Genomic DNA, 17562 nt, shown 5'->3' with positions numbered 1-17562 from the left:
AAAAATTAGAAGAAAAAAATGTGGTTTAATTTCAAAATGAAAAAGATATTTGATTTAAAAATTAGATAGACAGAAAAAAAAAAGTGCTATTTTAACCTTTTAATATGATTTAGTAATGCTTCTCCAAGTAAACCCAACAATGAAACTTTGGGTAGAGATTCCTGTAAGTCTTCACCATGTTCCGCGATCGCTTGTACAATAGGCAAGGAAAAAGAGAATGAAGTTCAGAATGTTGGAGGAGATATCTTAAAAACTACCCAAGATATTAGGAAAACGTAGCTGTGTACATTACTACATTAAATAAGGGACAAAACCAAACAGCGTGAGTCAATGGAAATGGGCAGGGATAAGTATCTGTGGTTTCAAAATGTTGGTTTAATGGGACACATTTTTTTAGGGTTCTCATCTCAAGAATAGTTGAGTGATAAGTGTTGTGCTGAGATTGAAGCTTTTTTTATTTTTTGAGAAACAAATACACACAAGGGAGAGAAAAATGGGTTGAAGCTTAGTACACCAAAATTAAAAAAGTTAAATTGGACATATAACACAAAATTAGATTCTGATTTAAAATTCTAATTTGGATATACACTACTGTCAGTTTTTTAAGACATTCTCTCCTCTCCCCGTGTGTGTGTTAAATAATTAGTATTTAAAAAAAAAAATTTCTCTAAACTTTACCTATTAATATATATATATATTTATAATATTTACATTAATTTTGATTAGTTTTAGTGTGTGTTTGGCTTCAAATTAAAAAACTAGCTTATTTTACTATTTAGCTTATTTTTGCTACTATTCATGGGTCTCACTACACTTTTTGGTATTATTCATGAGTCTCACTATACTATTTCAGCTAATTTTTACCTTTATCTATAATATTTTTAGCAAAAAATTTTCAATTTTAGTAAAATAAGTCGATCCCAATCAGGCCATAATTTAATCATTGGCGGCCAAACTTTTAATTTAGTTGGGTGGTCATCACAATCACCAACAAACTTTCATATACAACAAGTCGTCATATATCTCAACTACCTTTCTACTGTCATTCACTCCTTACTACAAGTTTAAAGATTGATTTTTTTTTTTTTTTTCAAATACGGTGATAGGCACAGGCAAGGCATCAATTCCTCCAACTTGTTTGGATTAAGATCTTCCATTTTTGAAAGCTACCGTGGTTTACTTGTTATTTTTAGGTCGCCAACATTTTTTAATTGGTAAAAATTCCTAATTAATCAACCCTCACTCATTATAAAAAAGAGAAAAAAAATATTAGAAAGAGGAAATCACTGAAGTATAAATTTATGTAAGAAAAAGAAAGAGTTCCTCTCTCCAATTCGAAATAGGACCAAATCCAATTCCCACACCTTCACCAAGTTCACGTCCTACCCTACACCAGACCTGCCATACAAATCTCTTTAATTATTTACCCCAAAAAAAAAAAATCTCTTTAATATTTTTTAAAAGACATTAATAGACAAAAACACTAACAGACGAAACTATAATCATTTGCACAGAACATTACATTGCCATGTTGTGCTATAATCAATTACACAAAACTATACACTTAGTCACAGACTCACAAGACTCACCACTATTGTAGTATTATTTATAACTTTTAACTTTATTTAGAGAGAAAGAGAAAGATGGAGTCAGGAGTCTATCTCTCACCTATTTTTGGATGTGGAGTCTCCCATCTCTACCTCTCTTTCAATTTTCTTCACAACACATATGATCAAATCTAAGTTAATCAACCAAGCAATAGAGTTTTAGATATAAGAGGAATAAAATATTCTCATCCAAAAAAAAGAAAAAAGAGATTAGTTATAATTACCAAGTTTGGACGGTGCTGTGGTTGATTGGTGGTGGCTTCAAGTGTGGTGCACTAGTGCGTGTCTGCTTCTGCTTCTGCTACACTGCTATTCTGCTGAGTGCCGCTGCCCAACCCCTTAGGTCTAAGGTCTCCTGAGTTCTACCGTAAGTTAGTTTTTTTTTTTTGAGTGGCTTAGAAATCCCCTTCTTTTTTTCCTTTATTATATGTGTGTCCTGCCGTAGGTTGGGTGTTCTCTTACTCCTAGGTTAGTTAGATCTCTAGTTAGAATCGGCTTTGATTTTATTTTATTTTTGCGTGTGTTTGTTTTGTGGGTGTCGTTTGAGCTTAATTTTTATTATTGGGCTATATATATATATATATATATTTTTTTTTTTAAATTTTAAAAATATCAATAATACTGTTGAGGGGGCAAAGTGTAATTTTATCAAAATAAATTGCTAAAAGTAATATTTTATATATATACTAAATTAAAAAAAAAAAAAGGAGAGGGGGGGGGGGCACTGTTCCCATGTCCAACAATAGCTCTGTCCCTACTCTTATGGCCTGTTTGGATGGAGGGGGGAAGGAGGGAGAGTGGAAGGGAGTAGAATAGTGTTGGATAAAAATAATCTAATTTTGTGCTAAATCTATTATACTATACTCTACTCCCCCTCTATCCAAACGGACCATTAAAGTATAATAAAGCAAGAAGCAACTGTATCAAAATATGTCTTGCTTTAATTCTTATGAACAAACAAGGACGGTCCTCTAGAATCTTAACCATCCTCATAAAGAGGTTTGGATATAAAGGGTTTTTAAAGCGGGATATAATTTCCATGTTGAATTTATTTATTCTTTTTGAAATTAAAGTGGACTAGATTTTTTTTTTCTTCTTTTTTTTTAGGAAAAAGAAAAAGGTGGAGTAGACGTAGGGGTGTCAATTCGGGTTAGCGTGTCGGATTCGTGTCGTGTCGAGGTAGAGGTATTCGACTAAATGACTCAACCCTAACCCGACCCATTTAATAATCGTGTCATAATCTTTCAACCCTAACCCGACCTGTTAATAAGGCGGGTTGACCTGACCCAACCCATTTGACACACTTAATAAACGAGTTGTGTTGGGTTGACACGAATGTAACACAACCCATTTCAATCTACATAATATTAAATATAACATCTATCTAGAAATAATTTTTTTACATCTTAAAAAGCAACGCATACACTTCAAGTCTTCAATCCATATTCAAAATAATATAGTTTAACAAAAATATAACATTCATCTAGAAATAAGTTATTTACACTCTAAAAGAAGTGCATACACTGCAATCCAAATTCAAAATAACAAATTTTAACAAAAATAAAATAACATAGTTTAACAAAAATATAATATCCTTGAAACTCGTCAAATGTTAAGTTTCAATTTCCAATTATATTCCTTGTAAATTTTTATAATTACTCACTTTTCTTTCTAAATTTAAAATATATGTTGGATATAAAAGGTATTTGATAAATCTAAAATAAAATAAATATTTATTTGTTATACGAGTTAAACGGGTTGTGTTAAGTGGGTCATTTCGGGTTGACACAAATAAATTGGCGTGTCAAATGTGTCTATTGCGGGTTACGCGGGTTGACCCGCTTATGACACGTTTCTTATCGTGTCGCTTTTGAGTCGACCTGTTTATGACCCAAACCCATTAAGGCCCAACCCTAACCCGAAAAAACCCGTGTTGGGTTCGTGCCGTGTTCACGAGTTGGGTCGAACATTGACACCCCTAAGTAGACGAGTAGTTGATACTTGATATTTGATAGGTAGTGGTGATCAATGAATCTAACCTTCACGAGTAAATTTAGTGTCAAATTTTTTTTCACAATTTTATTACGTGGCAAATTATAAGTGCTGTAAATAAAATAGTAGGTTCATGTGGGTTTATGATTTCACCACTCACAAGTCGCCATATAGTAAAATTGTGATAAAATTGTAAAAAAATTTGGGGCATTAGACTTACTCAGCCTTCACATTGAGATTTGGTGGGTCTGGTCGCTCAAACGATGACGCATTAATAGCACCATGTATAACTTATGAGATTGGCTTCTAGAACACTGGTTAGCAAAGCCTACATGGTTACACCAATTTGAGTTCCAATCATGATTATAATGACTTCTTTCCCTAAGGACAATGCTGATGGATAAAGAAAATGAAACCCTTTTTACTAATGGGTCGATGAGTGATAGTCTGCGCTTAATTCATATGGTGAATGACGTGCTCAGGAAGATTGGGATTCGCCACATAAAAAATAAATTCTATGTTCAATAATAATGAAATTGATTTATGAACAAGCCTAAATAAAATATAGAGTTTCATCACTTGTAAAAATCAACAAAAGCTTTAAATTAAAACAATTTCATAAGTTCTCAATTTTAATTTTTTTTTTTTTTTGAGAAGGTTCTAAATTTTAATTGATAACATTAAAACTTTAAAATCTAATCTAAAGGGTGATATAATTTCCAACCTATATTTATTTATTAAGTGTCCTTAGCACCCTTTTAGGAAGAGTTTTATAACACAATTGGACCACTTTTTATAGGATTTCAAGCCACTTTTAACCTTTTATATATTAGCTTCATATTTATATCAATTTTTGCTATTTTTCAATGTAAGTAGAACTTCTTCAAATCTTAAGGTGTGCCTAAAGCACCCTTCAACAAAAGCGGATTATTAATTAGGGCAAAGCTTTATATTATGTACAAGAGAGAAGTCAAATCCTATTTATTATGTCAGAGGATGCAAGATGGCAGTCATCTTTGCTCTTTGTTGGTTCAGCTCGCCTAGTGTAGGCGGGAATTTTTTTTTTTTTTTTTTTTTGAGAGGGTTTCAACTTATAGCATTTAATTTGGTGATAATTTTTTATCATTAGACCAAGACATCAATCGGTTTTTGATATAGGCAGAGATTGAACCACAGATCTTTTATTCAATCATCAAAGACTATACTAGTTGAGCTAACTAGAATCTACAGTGTAGACAGGATTGAGATCTCATGAGATGCGAGAGCTCTCACATTGATACTAAGAGTTGAAAAATTAACTTTTAATCTCAGTTTATATATATATATATATATATATATATATTAACTTTCTGATTTTCTACCTTTCCAAAATGAAGAATAGTTTGATATGTCCACTTCAGTATACCATATAGTATAAGGTCAAGTCATGGAGTAAGGAGATCACAAATTTTCTTTCCTTCTTTCCTTTCTATTATTATTGTTACAGTATTATTTTGTCTTTCTCTTTCTTCTACGTTATTGTGTTTTCTGGCCACATCGATCTTACACAAGTAATACAGGAAACACTTTTTTTTCTTTTAAATAGTCTATTATAGACATCACTTTCCTTAGCAATAATAACACACGACATCTCAATGGTAGAACAAATTATATATCTTCTAGAACAAATAATTAGTGAGAGATATATTTATCATATGAGTATGTATTAATCACGGAACAAGCTTATTAGGTAATTTAGGTGAGCAAGAATAGACATACACATCTATGATCTACCAAACCCATCCCCATCAAACACAATGTGAACTTCCATTCTCATCCATTCTCAAAGTATTTTATCTTATCAAAAAGTCAATTTATCTATTTTACATTACCATTTTTACAACACACTATACATCTCATTTTTTATTTTACAATACATTACATTAAAATAATCATATTTCAATGTTACAGTGGAAGAGAGAAGACAAAAAGTGAGACAAGCAAGGAGAGAGAGAATAAAAAAAGAATTAAAAAAAAACTTTGACACAATGCTATAATGGTTATTTATATTTACATTTTTTTTTTGGTTAAAAGGAATTATTATTAAACAACTAAGCCAAAATGGCTTAGTTAGAGGCAACAAGCCTACATACACTTTCCCCATTAGTATCAAAATACACACAATTTGCTATTACATCAGATGGGGGAATATCCCAAACTACAAAATGATCTTGCATCACTCCTCCTAGCTTAGCCATAGCATCCGCAACTCTATTCGCTTCCCTGAATGCGTGCTGCACCCTGTAGTGCTGAAACTTGCCCAGAAGCGACCTACAGTCAGCCAACAAGGAAGAGTAAAATGTATTAGAGGGAGAGTAAGACTGCACCAGCTCAACTACCACCTTGGCATCTAATTCAATCACAAGCTTTTGCACTCCCATCCGGACAGCCAGCAATAAAGCATCCCTTAGAGCCCAAAATTCTGCTGTAATGCTGGTTGTGAAGCCAATAGACCGAGCAAAGCCTCTCAACCATCTACCCTCACTATCTCTAATCACTCCCCTTCCTCCTGCCTTTCCTGGATTACCAAAGGCAGCCCCATCAGTATTTAATTTACACCATCTAAGGGAGGTTTTTCCCACCTGACATTACAAATCACCATATTCTTCTGACACCTAGCCTTACCCACACAGTAATAATATTCCAAGGCTTGATTTTTACTAACACTATGTAAGTTTCCATTGACAATGCTATTGTTAAACACCATACCATTTCTATGTTTCCACAAATTCCAAACAGCAAAGGAAAACATATAAGACCACGGCACAGAAGAGTAATGTAATATCTTACTTTGGCAATTAACTTTTAGCCATTCAAGCAAATCCAAACCAGCAAAAGAACTAAACATATCATGGGGGACTCTAAGTTTAAACCAGAAATCTTTTGCCACCACACACTCTTTCAATAAATGACTAATAGTTTCCGGAAATTTTTTACATAAAGGGCAGCAACTCTCCCTTGTTATTCCCCTCATAGCCAAAACCGATCTAACAGGCAGACTTTCATGCATACACAGCCAAAGAAAATTAATAATCCTTGGCAACATATCTATCTTCCATATCCACTTCCCTTGGAAATTAGTCTCCTCTTGTTGTGAACCATTCAGCCAAGCATAGGCAGAATTAGTAGAAAACTCTCCATCCTTAGTATGCTTCCACATAATCACATCTTCTCCTCTTCCAACCAGTTGCCTTGGAATAGCTTTAATCCTTTCTTTAATAAAAACCGGCAACTTAAAGGATATAGCATCCCACTTCCATCCCTGCTCCGAATCCAGAAAAAACTCAGACAACTTCATATCCATCTCCCTTGAAGTCAAAGGCCCTTCAATCAGTTCTCTCAATGAGCATCCCCTTATCCAACTATCCTCCCAAATCTTAATTCTTTCTCCATTCCCCACCCCTCAACAAATACCCTCAGCGAAGGTCTGAAATCCAGCTTTAATTGTTCTCCAATTTGGAGAACATGGCAACTTATCCGGATCTCTAGCTCTCCTTCTATCCGTTGAACAATACTTCTTCAAAATAACCTTCGCCCATAGATTTTCTTTTTCCTGATTCAGCCTCCAATTTAGCTTTGCTAATAAAGCCAAGTTCTTGAATTTCGCAGCTTGAATTCCAAGTCCTCGCTCTTCCTTTGGCCTAATAATCTTACTCCACCCTACCAAATGAAGTCTCCTCTTTTCACTAGTTGAACCCCACAAGAAGTCCCTATTAATTTTATCCAATTTGTCACAAAGGTGAGTAGGAAGGGCAGCGGCCTGCATAACATAATTTGGAATAGTAGACATGGCTGATTTCACTAAAACCGATCTGCCTGCAAAAGAAAGGAATCTAGTCTTCCAACCAGCCAATTTGCTCATAACTCTCTCAACTATAAAGTTCATTCTATTTCTTGGAACCCCTTTATGTTTGATTGGGAATCCAAGATAATTCCCAATATTCACCATTGCTTGAATACCCAACCTTGAGCAGACTCCGCTCTTAATTTCAGCTTGCACATTAGGGGAAAAATAGATTCTTGACTTTTCCATACTCACTTTTTGACCCGACTCCTCACAAAATTCATCCAATACTTCCGAAATAGCTTCACAAACATCCTCATCTACTTTAGCGAATAGAAGTAAATCATCCGCAAAAAAGAGGTGGGAGATACCAATATTTTCTCTTGAGGCTTTCAAAGGCTTCCACACTCCCTCCATACATTTCTTCTCAATTAAATGGCCTAAGTACTCCATGCACAAAATAAAGAGATACGGCGATAAAGGATCTCCTTGTCGAAGCTCTCTTGAAGGATTAAAGGCTTCCAACTTCCCTCCATTAAACAAAATAGACACCTTAGTGGAAGTGACACAACTCATTATCACCTTAATCAGATTTTGAGGGAAGTGGAAAGCATGTAGAGCTTTGTGTATAAAACACCACTCCATTCTATCATACGCTTTCTCCAAATCAACTTTAATGGCCATATACCCCTCCTTGCCTTTTTTATTATTCAAAGCATAGAATAGCTCTTGAGCGACTAAAATGTTATCTAATCCTTTCCTTCCTTGCACAAATGCCGTTTGGATAGGGGAAACAAGCTTATTTAGATACGGTTTGATCCTTTCCACTAGAATCTTAGAAATAATTTTATAAATCGAGTTGCAAAGGCTAATCGGTCTATAATTATTCAGGGACTCAGGGCTTTTACATTTCGGAATTAATGTCACAAGTGTCTCATTAAGCTGGTCCGGAACTTTACCATCCCTGAAAATCTTTTTCACCTCCTTACAAACTGAATTCCCCACCTCATGCCGAAAATGCTGATAGAAGCTAGCATGGATCCCATCTGGCCCTGGTGCTTTAAACGGCTTCAAAGCCCACAAACCACTCCTCACATCTTCATCCACCACTTCCCTTCCCATCCAACTCCTATCTGCTTCAGAAAGAAAAATACCGGAGAACTCAGAAACAGCAGAGCTTCTGTAGGACATCTCCAAACCCGTAGCATAAAGCTTCATAAACCCCTTCAAAATATGTTCCTTCACTGCCTCTTCCTCAACTATCCATTCTCCTATACCATCCTTCAAACACCTTATTTTATTCCTATGCCTCCTCACTACCGTATTCATATGAAAATAAGATGTGTTTCGGTCTCCAAATGCAGCAGCATTAATCCTAGACTTAAGGGCCCAAAACTCCTCTTCTTGAAGCAAAATCGAGGAGTACTCTTCAATAAGTTGGTCTTCTAGCCTCATAAGAGATTCAGTAGGATTATTAGCCAAAGCCTTTTGTGTACCATTCAACCTGGCTAGCACCCTTTTTTTCTTCACAAAAATATTACCAAAAACCTCAAAATTCCATTTCTTTGCCTTCCTAATAAAATCAAAAGTGGCCACTTCTAAATTAGCACCTTCTGGCCAGGCTTCTCTAACGATCCTATAGAAATCCGGATGAAGTAACCACATAGTTTGGAAACGGAAAGGCTGCTCCAAACCATTAGTGTTAGGTTTCCATGATTCTATCAAGACAGGATGATGATCTGAGAAGGTTCTAGGAAGATGAGTTACCACCGCCTCAAGGTACAAAATTCTCCAAATTGGATTGGCAAAACATCTATCCAGTCTTTCCAAAATCAAGTCTGAAATTTGCCTTTTATTAGTCCAGGTAAATTTAGGTCCAGCAAACCCAAGGTCTACAAAATTACACGAATCCAGACATTCTTTAAATTCGAGGGCCCTGTTTAAATTAATTTGATTCCCCCCAAATTTATCCTCCCCACCTAGAATTTCATTAAAATCCCCAATCATTAACCAAGGAAGATTATGCAATTGCCCAACCTTATCTATATTAGACCACAGGATTCTCCTTTCAGCTAAACGAGGACTAGCATATATTGCTGTAAATAACCAAGAAAGGTTTGATGCACATACCTTTACAGTTGCATGTATTTCCTGTTCTGTAGCAGATAACAGATTAACCTCAACATCTTCTCTTCTCCACAAAATCCATAATCCACCCGCGTACCCAATAGTTTCCGTGGTGATAAAGCAATCAAATAGAAGTGCTTCAATTATCTTCTCAGCTCTGCTACCCCCCACTCTAGTCTCTGTTATGACCATTATCGACGGCCTATGGTTCACAGCCATTTCAAACACCCTCCTCTTAAAATCCGGATTCAATGCACCTCTGCAATTCCACATTAGAATGTTCATCTTCACAAACTGACCCATCGGAATCTCGACACGACTAGGATTCATAATTGCAGCTTCCACCATACTCCATCCCAACCTCCTCAACAATTCCTTCGAGTGCTTCCACTCCGGTTTCCATATCGACATGTGCTTCAATATTCCCATCACCTCTTCCTTGCAACTGATCAACACATCGCACTCCTCCACCGGGATGAGAATTTGAATTAATTTCAACATTGGATGATTCCCATTAATGCCGTAGCCATACCCCTCTGGTCCACTAATTTCCTTTCCTGAATTAACCATCTGGATTCGTTGAAGTGTGGCATCACCGATGGCCTTCTCTGCTTGCTCAAGGCTTCAGACTCCTCCCATGAAATTAATGGCACGTCCGTTATGAAGTTCCACCATGGGTTGACCGTTAAACCCCAGGCTGGATGATCTAGCGCTAATGTCCCTGTTCTGTGACTCTCCGGAGTGATTGGGAATATGTTCTTCCACACCGGGTCCCACTCCCCTTTGCACCACTCCAAGTCCTTCGTCGGAAATGCCCTTATTTGGAGAATGACTTCGTCTGGAACCTTCACTAACCTACTCCGATGCCAGATCGCCCAGCCGCTCCTTCTCGGATTGCAAGTCGAACTGCTTTGACCCACATGGAACCCCTCCATTCTCTCTTATCTGTAGATCTTTTGAAGACCCAGCTCTCTGTGAAGACGTTGAAGAAGATGGGTATTGCCTCTTCAATGACTTCTTGCCCTTACCTTCGTTACTTCTAATGTTTCTAGTACCTGAGCCTGAGATGCCCAACTGAAGCTTCCCATCATTTCTTATCACCCCATCTCCCTGATTCGGACAAGACGCACTGAACCTCATCTCCAGATTTCCCATATCTTCAGTCGGTGCCATCCCTTGGCCAGAAACGCTCCTCACAGTACGAACTTGCTCAGACTGAGTGGGCTGAGTGGACAACACCTTTTCTTTAATGGGAATGGCTGAATTACCCTTTATTATTTCACCCCTTTGGACGCTCATGCCCCTTGAATTAACATCATCTTTAATGTCATTTCCAAAGGAAGATCTGGACCATCCATTTCTAACCAAACTCTTTTTTCTTGAAACCAAAATCCACGGACCTAAGTTAGGATCTGACTTAGCCTCCTCACTAACTTGGTTCGTGCTTTTCTCTGCTACACTATCATCTGACTTATCTTCCTCCTGAGACTTATTCGGACTCTTCTCTTCAGCACGCCCATTTTTTTCTTTTTCCTTAATTTGATACTAGCAGTTCTCCTTCTTGTGCCTAAGCCTCCCACAGCAAAAACAAAGAGAAGAAATACCTTCGTATTTAACCGGTTGCACCAATCTACCTAACCTGATGGAATTGATTAAGGGCTTGTCCAGATCAATTTGTATACAGAGCCTTGCATAGCTACCTCTTGATCCAGTGGCCGTGTATGAATCAATACGAAGCACTGGGCCAATAGCACTGTCTATTTCCTTCAACACTTCCATATCATAAAATTCAATAGGTAATTCAGGAAATCTCACCCACACAGCAACAGACTTTAGATAATCATTTGAGGCTCCAAAGTAAGGTTCCCAAGGCTTGATGGCCAAGAAGTGCTCACCAATAAACCAAGGACCTCCACGAAGCACTTTATCATAATCATCTGGACAATAAAACTTTATCAGGAAGTAATCCTTTCCAAGATTAACACAGTCCATCCTAGTTGCAGGTTTCCATAATGCATTGAGCTTGAAAGTGAGATAACTGAATCCAACAGTTCTACCAAACACTTTCACTATCAAAACCTTTGACCATGGGGCCCTTATACGCGCCTTAGTCTCCTTAGACAGCTTCACTTCTGCCATTCCTTCAATGAGTGGTTCCACCTCTGTATCTGACTCCTCTCCATCATCCCAGACATTATTCAACTTAAAAGCTTGCTCATAGGCTCCAGGAATGTCTCCCACAAGCCTATCCTTATAACTAGTAGTATTCCTGGGTGGATTAATCTGCTTATCTACACTGCTTTCTTTGAATTTCTTCACACTTCGTCCCAGCTCATCTTCTTCCTCACTTGATCTTTGTGGTTCATTGCAATACTCAGCTTCCATTCTCTCCTTCTTCTCAAAAAATATCTCCTCTATTTATATTTACATAACCATTGTAGCAAGTTATAAAAATATGTGCAAAATGTCTCATTAGATTTGAGGTATTTTTGGTGAATAATAGCATGTATTACATTTTGATGGCTTTTACATTACCCAATGAGAATACTCTCGCTGCTACTCTCTCTCTCTCTCTCTCCTTTCTTTTGATATGTAATAGACTAAATATTACCACATTGAAAGCATGAACAAAGTAGAATGACCAAAAAAACATTAAAACATTGTTACTCCCAAAAGGTGGTTGATTAAGGTTGAGCATTGCTTTTAAAAGAGGCCTTAGGGCCCATTTGGATTGAGGGAGGAAGGAGGGGGAGTGGAGGAAACTAGAGTTGAGTTTGCTAAAAATAGACTAATTTTGGTCAAAATCTATTCTACTCTACTTTGCTCCCCCTCCCCTTCCCCCTTCCTCAACCCAAATGGACCTTTAGTTGAAGTAATTTTGTTTAAAATAAGTAAGTAGGAAAAATTAGACATACAAAATTTATCATTTCCTTTTTTTTTTTTCATCTCATTTTCTATAAGGGAGTTTGACTTGAAGTTGATAGATAGATTTAGACAAATAACCTCCACTCCGTGAGGCATGATTTGTAAATAATTATACTATCATTTACAATACTTAGGTCTATTGTTATCTAAAATTGATTAAAAAAAAGCCAGTGATATCATCATGCATATTAATTTATATTCTCCACTTCATCATCATCAACATCAAATTTTCATAATTATTTGCATGTAGTTGTCAAGCTTCCATTGGTAATAAGGATTCAGTAGTAGTATTCAATTGAGATGTAGCTTTCGAATCTTGACAGCTTATTTTGTGGCGGATGATGACATTGGGAAATTCACAATAAAATTTGTTGATGATGTCTGAATGTTCAACAAAACTCTTCATTTTCTGTCATCTTGCAATTTGCTAAACATTAACGACCTTGCATCTTTGAGGGAGGAGAAGATTGGGGTAAGCTCCCTAGGGTCACCATTTCAGAGGATGACCTACTTACTGCCGCCAAAAGTACTTTTCTCTTTTATATATATATATATATATAAAACTGAAATTTCAAAGATAATGGAGGTGATACCACATGACACAAAAAATAACAGTAATAATTATTCTATGAGATTGGCTTCTAGAACACTGGTTAGCAAAGCCTACACGGTCACACCAATTTGAGTTCCAATCATGATTATAAATGACTTCTTTCCCTAAGGACAATGCTGATGGATCTAAAGAAAATGAAACCCTTTTTTACTAATGGGTCGATGAGTGATAGTCTGTGCTTAATTAATATGGTGAATGATGTGCTCAGGAAGATTGAGATTCGCCACATAAAAAATAAATTCTATGTTCAATAATTATGAAATTGATTTATGAACAAGCCTAAGTAAAATATAGAGTTTCATCACTTGTAAAATCAACAAAAGCTTTAAATTAAAACAATTTCATAAGTTCTAAATTTTAATTTTAATTTTTTTTTTGGAGAAGGTTCTAAATTTTAATTGATAACATTAAAACTTTAAAATCTAACGTTGTTTGTATTTTTTAGAAATACATATGAGTGAAAAAGTGTGTGAAAATACATATAATGTTGTTTAAAAACTGAAAACTGTTGCTTAAAATTCCGTACCTAACGGTCTCATAATTTCCAACCTATATTTATTTATTAAGTGTCCTTAGCACCCTTTTAGGAAGAGTTTTATAACACAATCCGACCACTTTTTATAGGATTTCAAGCCACTTTTAACCTTTTATATATTAACTTCATATTTATATCAAATTTTGCTATTTTTCAATGTAGGTAGAACTTCTTCAAATCTTAAGGTGTGCCTAAAGCACCCATTAACAAAAGCGGATTATTAATTAGGGCAAAGCTTTATACTATGTACAAGAGAGAAGTCAAATCCTATTTATTATGCCAGAGGATGCAAGACAGCAGTCATCTTTGCTCTTTGTTGGTTCAGCTCGCCTAGTATGTAGGCAGGATTTTTATTTTTATTTTTTTAGAGAGTTTCAACTTATGACGTTCGATTTTGATGATAACTCTTTATCATCAGACCAAGATACCAATCAGTTTTTTGTGTAAGCAGAGATTGAACCTCAGATCCCTTATTCAACCATCAAAAACTATATCAGTTGAGATAACTAGAACCTACAGTGTAGATAGGATTGAGATCTCATGAGATTCGAGAGCTCTCACATTGATACTAAGAGTTAAAAAATTAACTTTTAATCTCAGTTTATATATATATATTAACTTTCTGATTTTCTACCTTTTCAAAATGAAGAATTTGATATGTCCACTTCAGTATACCATATAGTATAAGGTCAAGTCATAGAGTAAGAGGATCACAAATTTTCTTTCTTTCTTTCCTTTCTATTATTGTTATTATTTTGTCTTTCTCTTTCTTCTACGTTATTGTGTTTTCTGGCCACATCTTACACAAGTAATATAGGACACAATTTTTTTCTTTTAAATAGTCATCACTTTTCTTAGCAATAATAACACACGTCATCTCAAAGGTAGAACAAATTATATATCTTCTTGAACAAATAATCAGTGAGAGATATATTTATCATATGAGTATGTGGTTATCATGAACCAACCTTGTGAGGTGAGCAAAAGTAGACAAACATCTATGATCTACCAAACCATCCTCATCAAACACAACATGAACTTCCATTCTCCAATGGAATCTCTAGTCAAGTTATAATTATTAATTTTATCATTGAATAATTTATAAATGCTATTTAATTTTTTCTATGATCTACCAACCCATGCATCCCCATCAAACACAATGTCAACTTCCATTCTCCAATGGAATCTCTAGTCAAGCTATAATTATTAATTTTATCTTTGAATAATTTATAAATGCTACTTAATCAGTTAACCAAGAACAGACAATTGGTGATGAATTATTTTTCGTACAAGCGGAACCAAAAATAAAATTAGATTAATTTTGAAGTGGTTTAACATAGGTCTTGACTTAGACTCCTTTAAGATAGGAATAGTTATAGGTATGGGTATTGCAATTTTAAATATTCCTGTAGAACTTAAGCATTTTCATCCACTCATGCAAAAATAAATGCATTTTATCTTATCAAAAAGTCAATTTATCTATTTTACATTACCATTTTTACAACACACTATACATTTCATTTTTTATTTTACAATATATTACATTAAAATAATCTTATTTCAAAGTTACAGTGAAAGAGAGAAGACAAAAAGTGAGACAAGCGAGGAGAGAGAATAAAAAAAGAACAAAAAACCTTTGACACAATGCTATAATGATTATTTATATTTACAGAACCATTGTAGCAAGTTGTAAAAATATATGCAAAATGTCCCACTAGATGTGAGGTATTTTTTGTGAATAACATCATGTATTTTACATTTTGATGGCCTTTACATTACCTAATGAGAATACTCTTTTGCTGTTCTCTCTCTCTCTCCCTTGTCCTTTTGATATGTAATAGATTTAAAAAAAAAAAACACATTGAAAGCATGAACAAAGTAGAATGACCAAAAAAGCATTGTTACTCCCAAAAGGTGGTTGATTAAGGGTGAGCATTGCTTTTAAAAGAGGCCTTAGGGCCCGTTTGGATTAAGGGGGGAAGGAGAGAGAATGGAGGAGAGCAGGGTAGAGTTTGTTGAAAATAGACTAATTTTGGTTCAAATTTACTCTACTCCCCCCTCTCCCTCAACCCAAATGGACCTTTAATTGAAGCAATTTTGTTTAAAATAAGTAGGAAAAATTAGACATACAAAATTTACCATTTTCTTTTTCTTTTTTTTTTCGTCTCATTTTTTATAAGGGAGTTTGACTTGAAGTTGATAGATAGATTCAAACATATAACCTCCACTCCACGAGGCACGATTTGTAAATAATTATACTATCATCTACAATACCTAGGCCTATTGTTATCTTAAATCAATAAAAAAAGCCAGTGATATCATCATGCATATTAATTTATATTCTCCACTTCATCATCATCAACATCAAATTTTCAAAATTATTTGCATGTAGTTGTTAAGCTTCCATTGGTAATAAGGTTTTAGTAGTAGTATTTAGTTCAGATGTAGCTTTTGAATCTCGACAGCTTATTTTGTGGTGGGTGATAACATTGGGAAATTCACAATAAAATCTGTTAATGATGTTCAAACGTTCAACAAAACTCTTCATTTTCAGCCATCCTGCAATTTGCTAAACATAAATGAGCTTGCATCTTTGTGAGAGGAGAAGATTGGGCATAAGTTCTCTAGGGTCACCATTTCAGAGGATGACCTACTTACTGCCGCCAAAGGTACTTATCTCTTTTATATATATAATATAATATAACTGAAATTTCAAAGATAATGGAGGTGATACCACATGGCACAAAAAATAATAATAATAATTATTTAATCAATTCCTTGGAACTTTGAAAATAGTATTGTTCACAATTTCAGTGGTTCCTTATACTAAATGTCCATTTGTGAAGAGTTTATTTAGCTTTTTAATGAAATATTTTTTCCTAAAAGCGTGTTAAAATATATATGTATTTTAGAATGTAAGAAAAAGGAAGTTTTAAAAAGTTGTATATAAAAGTTAAAAACTAATAATTGAGCTTATAAGCTCTAGCTAAATAGACACAAGTAACTTTCAAGGGTTGGTTGAGACCTAACCCAAATGAAATTCTTTATGGTACAAAGTACAAATATTATAAACAAGTTGTGAAAATCCAAATTTACAAATTAGATTTTAAGACAAAAATGACAATTCATCCAATCTTGTATTTTAGTAGTATGATTTCAAAGTTGAAGAAAAGAGGGTTTGAAAAACAAATAATATGGGACTCAGCTTTCTCACTCAAGTGAGCTTATTAAAAAAGAAAAAGAAAAAATTCCAATTTTTGTACTTCTTCAAGGAAAAACGCCATGTTTCCAAATTTCTTGCCATATTTGACATTGACACACCATAAGTGTAATGCCATATCTTTCTTTTGCTAATGCTGCCAGAGATGCCCATCCCACAAAGCATTGTTGCAGTCCTTACCTATGACATTTTCATAATTGGTTGCCAAGTAAATTACTCCATGGAGTCGTCTCTCTTTATCCGGACACACCTTTCCGAACTGTCCGAACCATTGACGAGTGCTTCAAGGACTTTGCCAAATTGATTGGTGACACTCCAAAAGTAGTCAACAAGCCAATAAGCAACGATGCCATCATTGTGCCAAATTCTAAACCAGAAGCATTGGTGATCACCGTAGCTTGAGCAAGACTCATTTGTTACTACATTATCCTAAACGTATTTCAAGCTCTTCCAATGTCGTTGTGTGATTTGTTGTTTTTGTTATTGTTATGGTTCACTATTTTTATGGTGGTTCATTAGTCGTATATTTATATTTAGTTATTGAAGTTTTCTTTTGGTCATTTGAGATCTTTGGAACAGTTCAAACTGTAGTTAATAAAGCACCCCCCAAGGTATACAAAATTGGAGGATGCACTTTCCCTCTTTAGCAAGTAATGTTTGCATGTAAGAGAATGCAGTATTTATTGTGGTAATGTATCGAGTAGCACCAATATTTATTGC

General features: G+C 35.0%; 1 pseudogene; it reads left to right on the top strand.

The window, feature by feature from the left end:
• Positions 1-15003: 15003 nt before the first annotated feature.
• Positions 15004-17244, top strand: LOC115964518 (annotated as a pseudogene).
• Positions 17245-17562: the final 318 nt, after the last annotated feature.

This window comes from Quercus lobata, chromosome 10 (assembly GCF_001633185.2).
Source record: "Quercus lobata isolate SW786 chromosome 10, ValleyOak3.0 Primary Assembly, whole genome shotgun sequence".
Classification (NCBI taxonomy): Eukaryota; Viridiplantae; Streptophyta; class Magnoliopsida; order Fagales; family Fagaceae; genus Quercus; species Quercus lobata.
The sequence above is the reverse complement of the archived record's forward strand: the minus strand, read 5'-3'. Positions and strand labels throughout refer to the sequence as shown.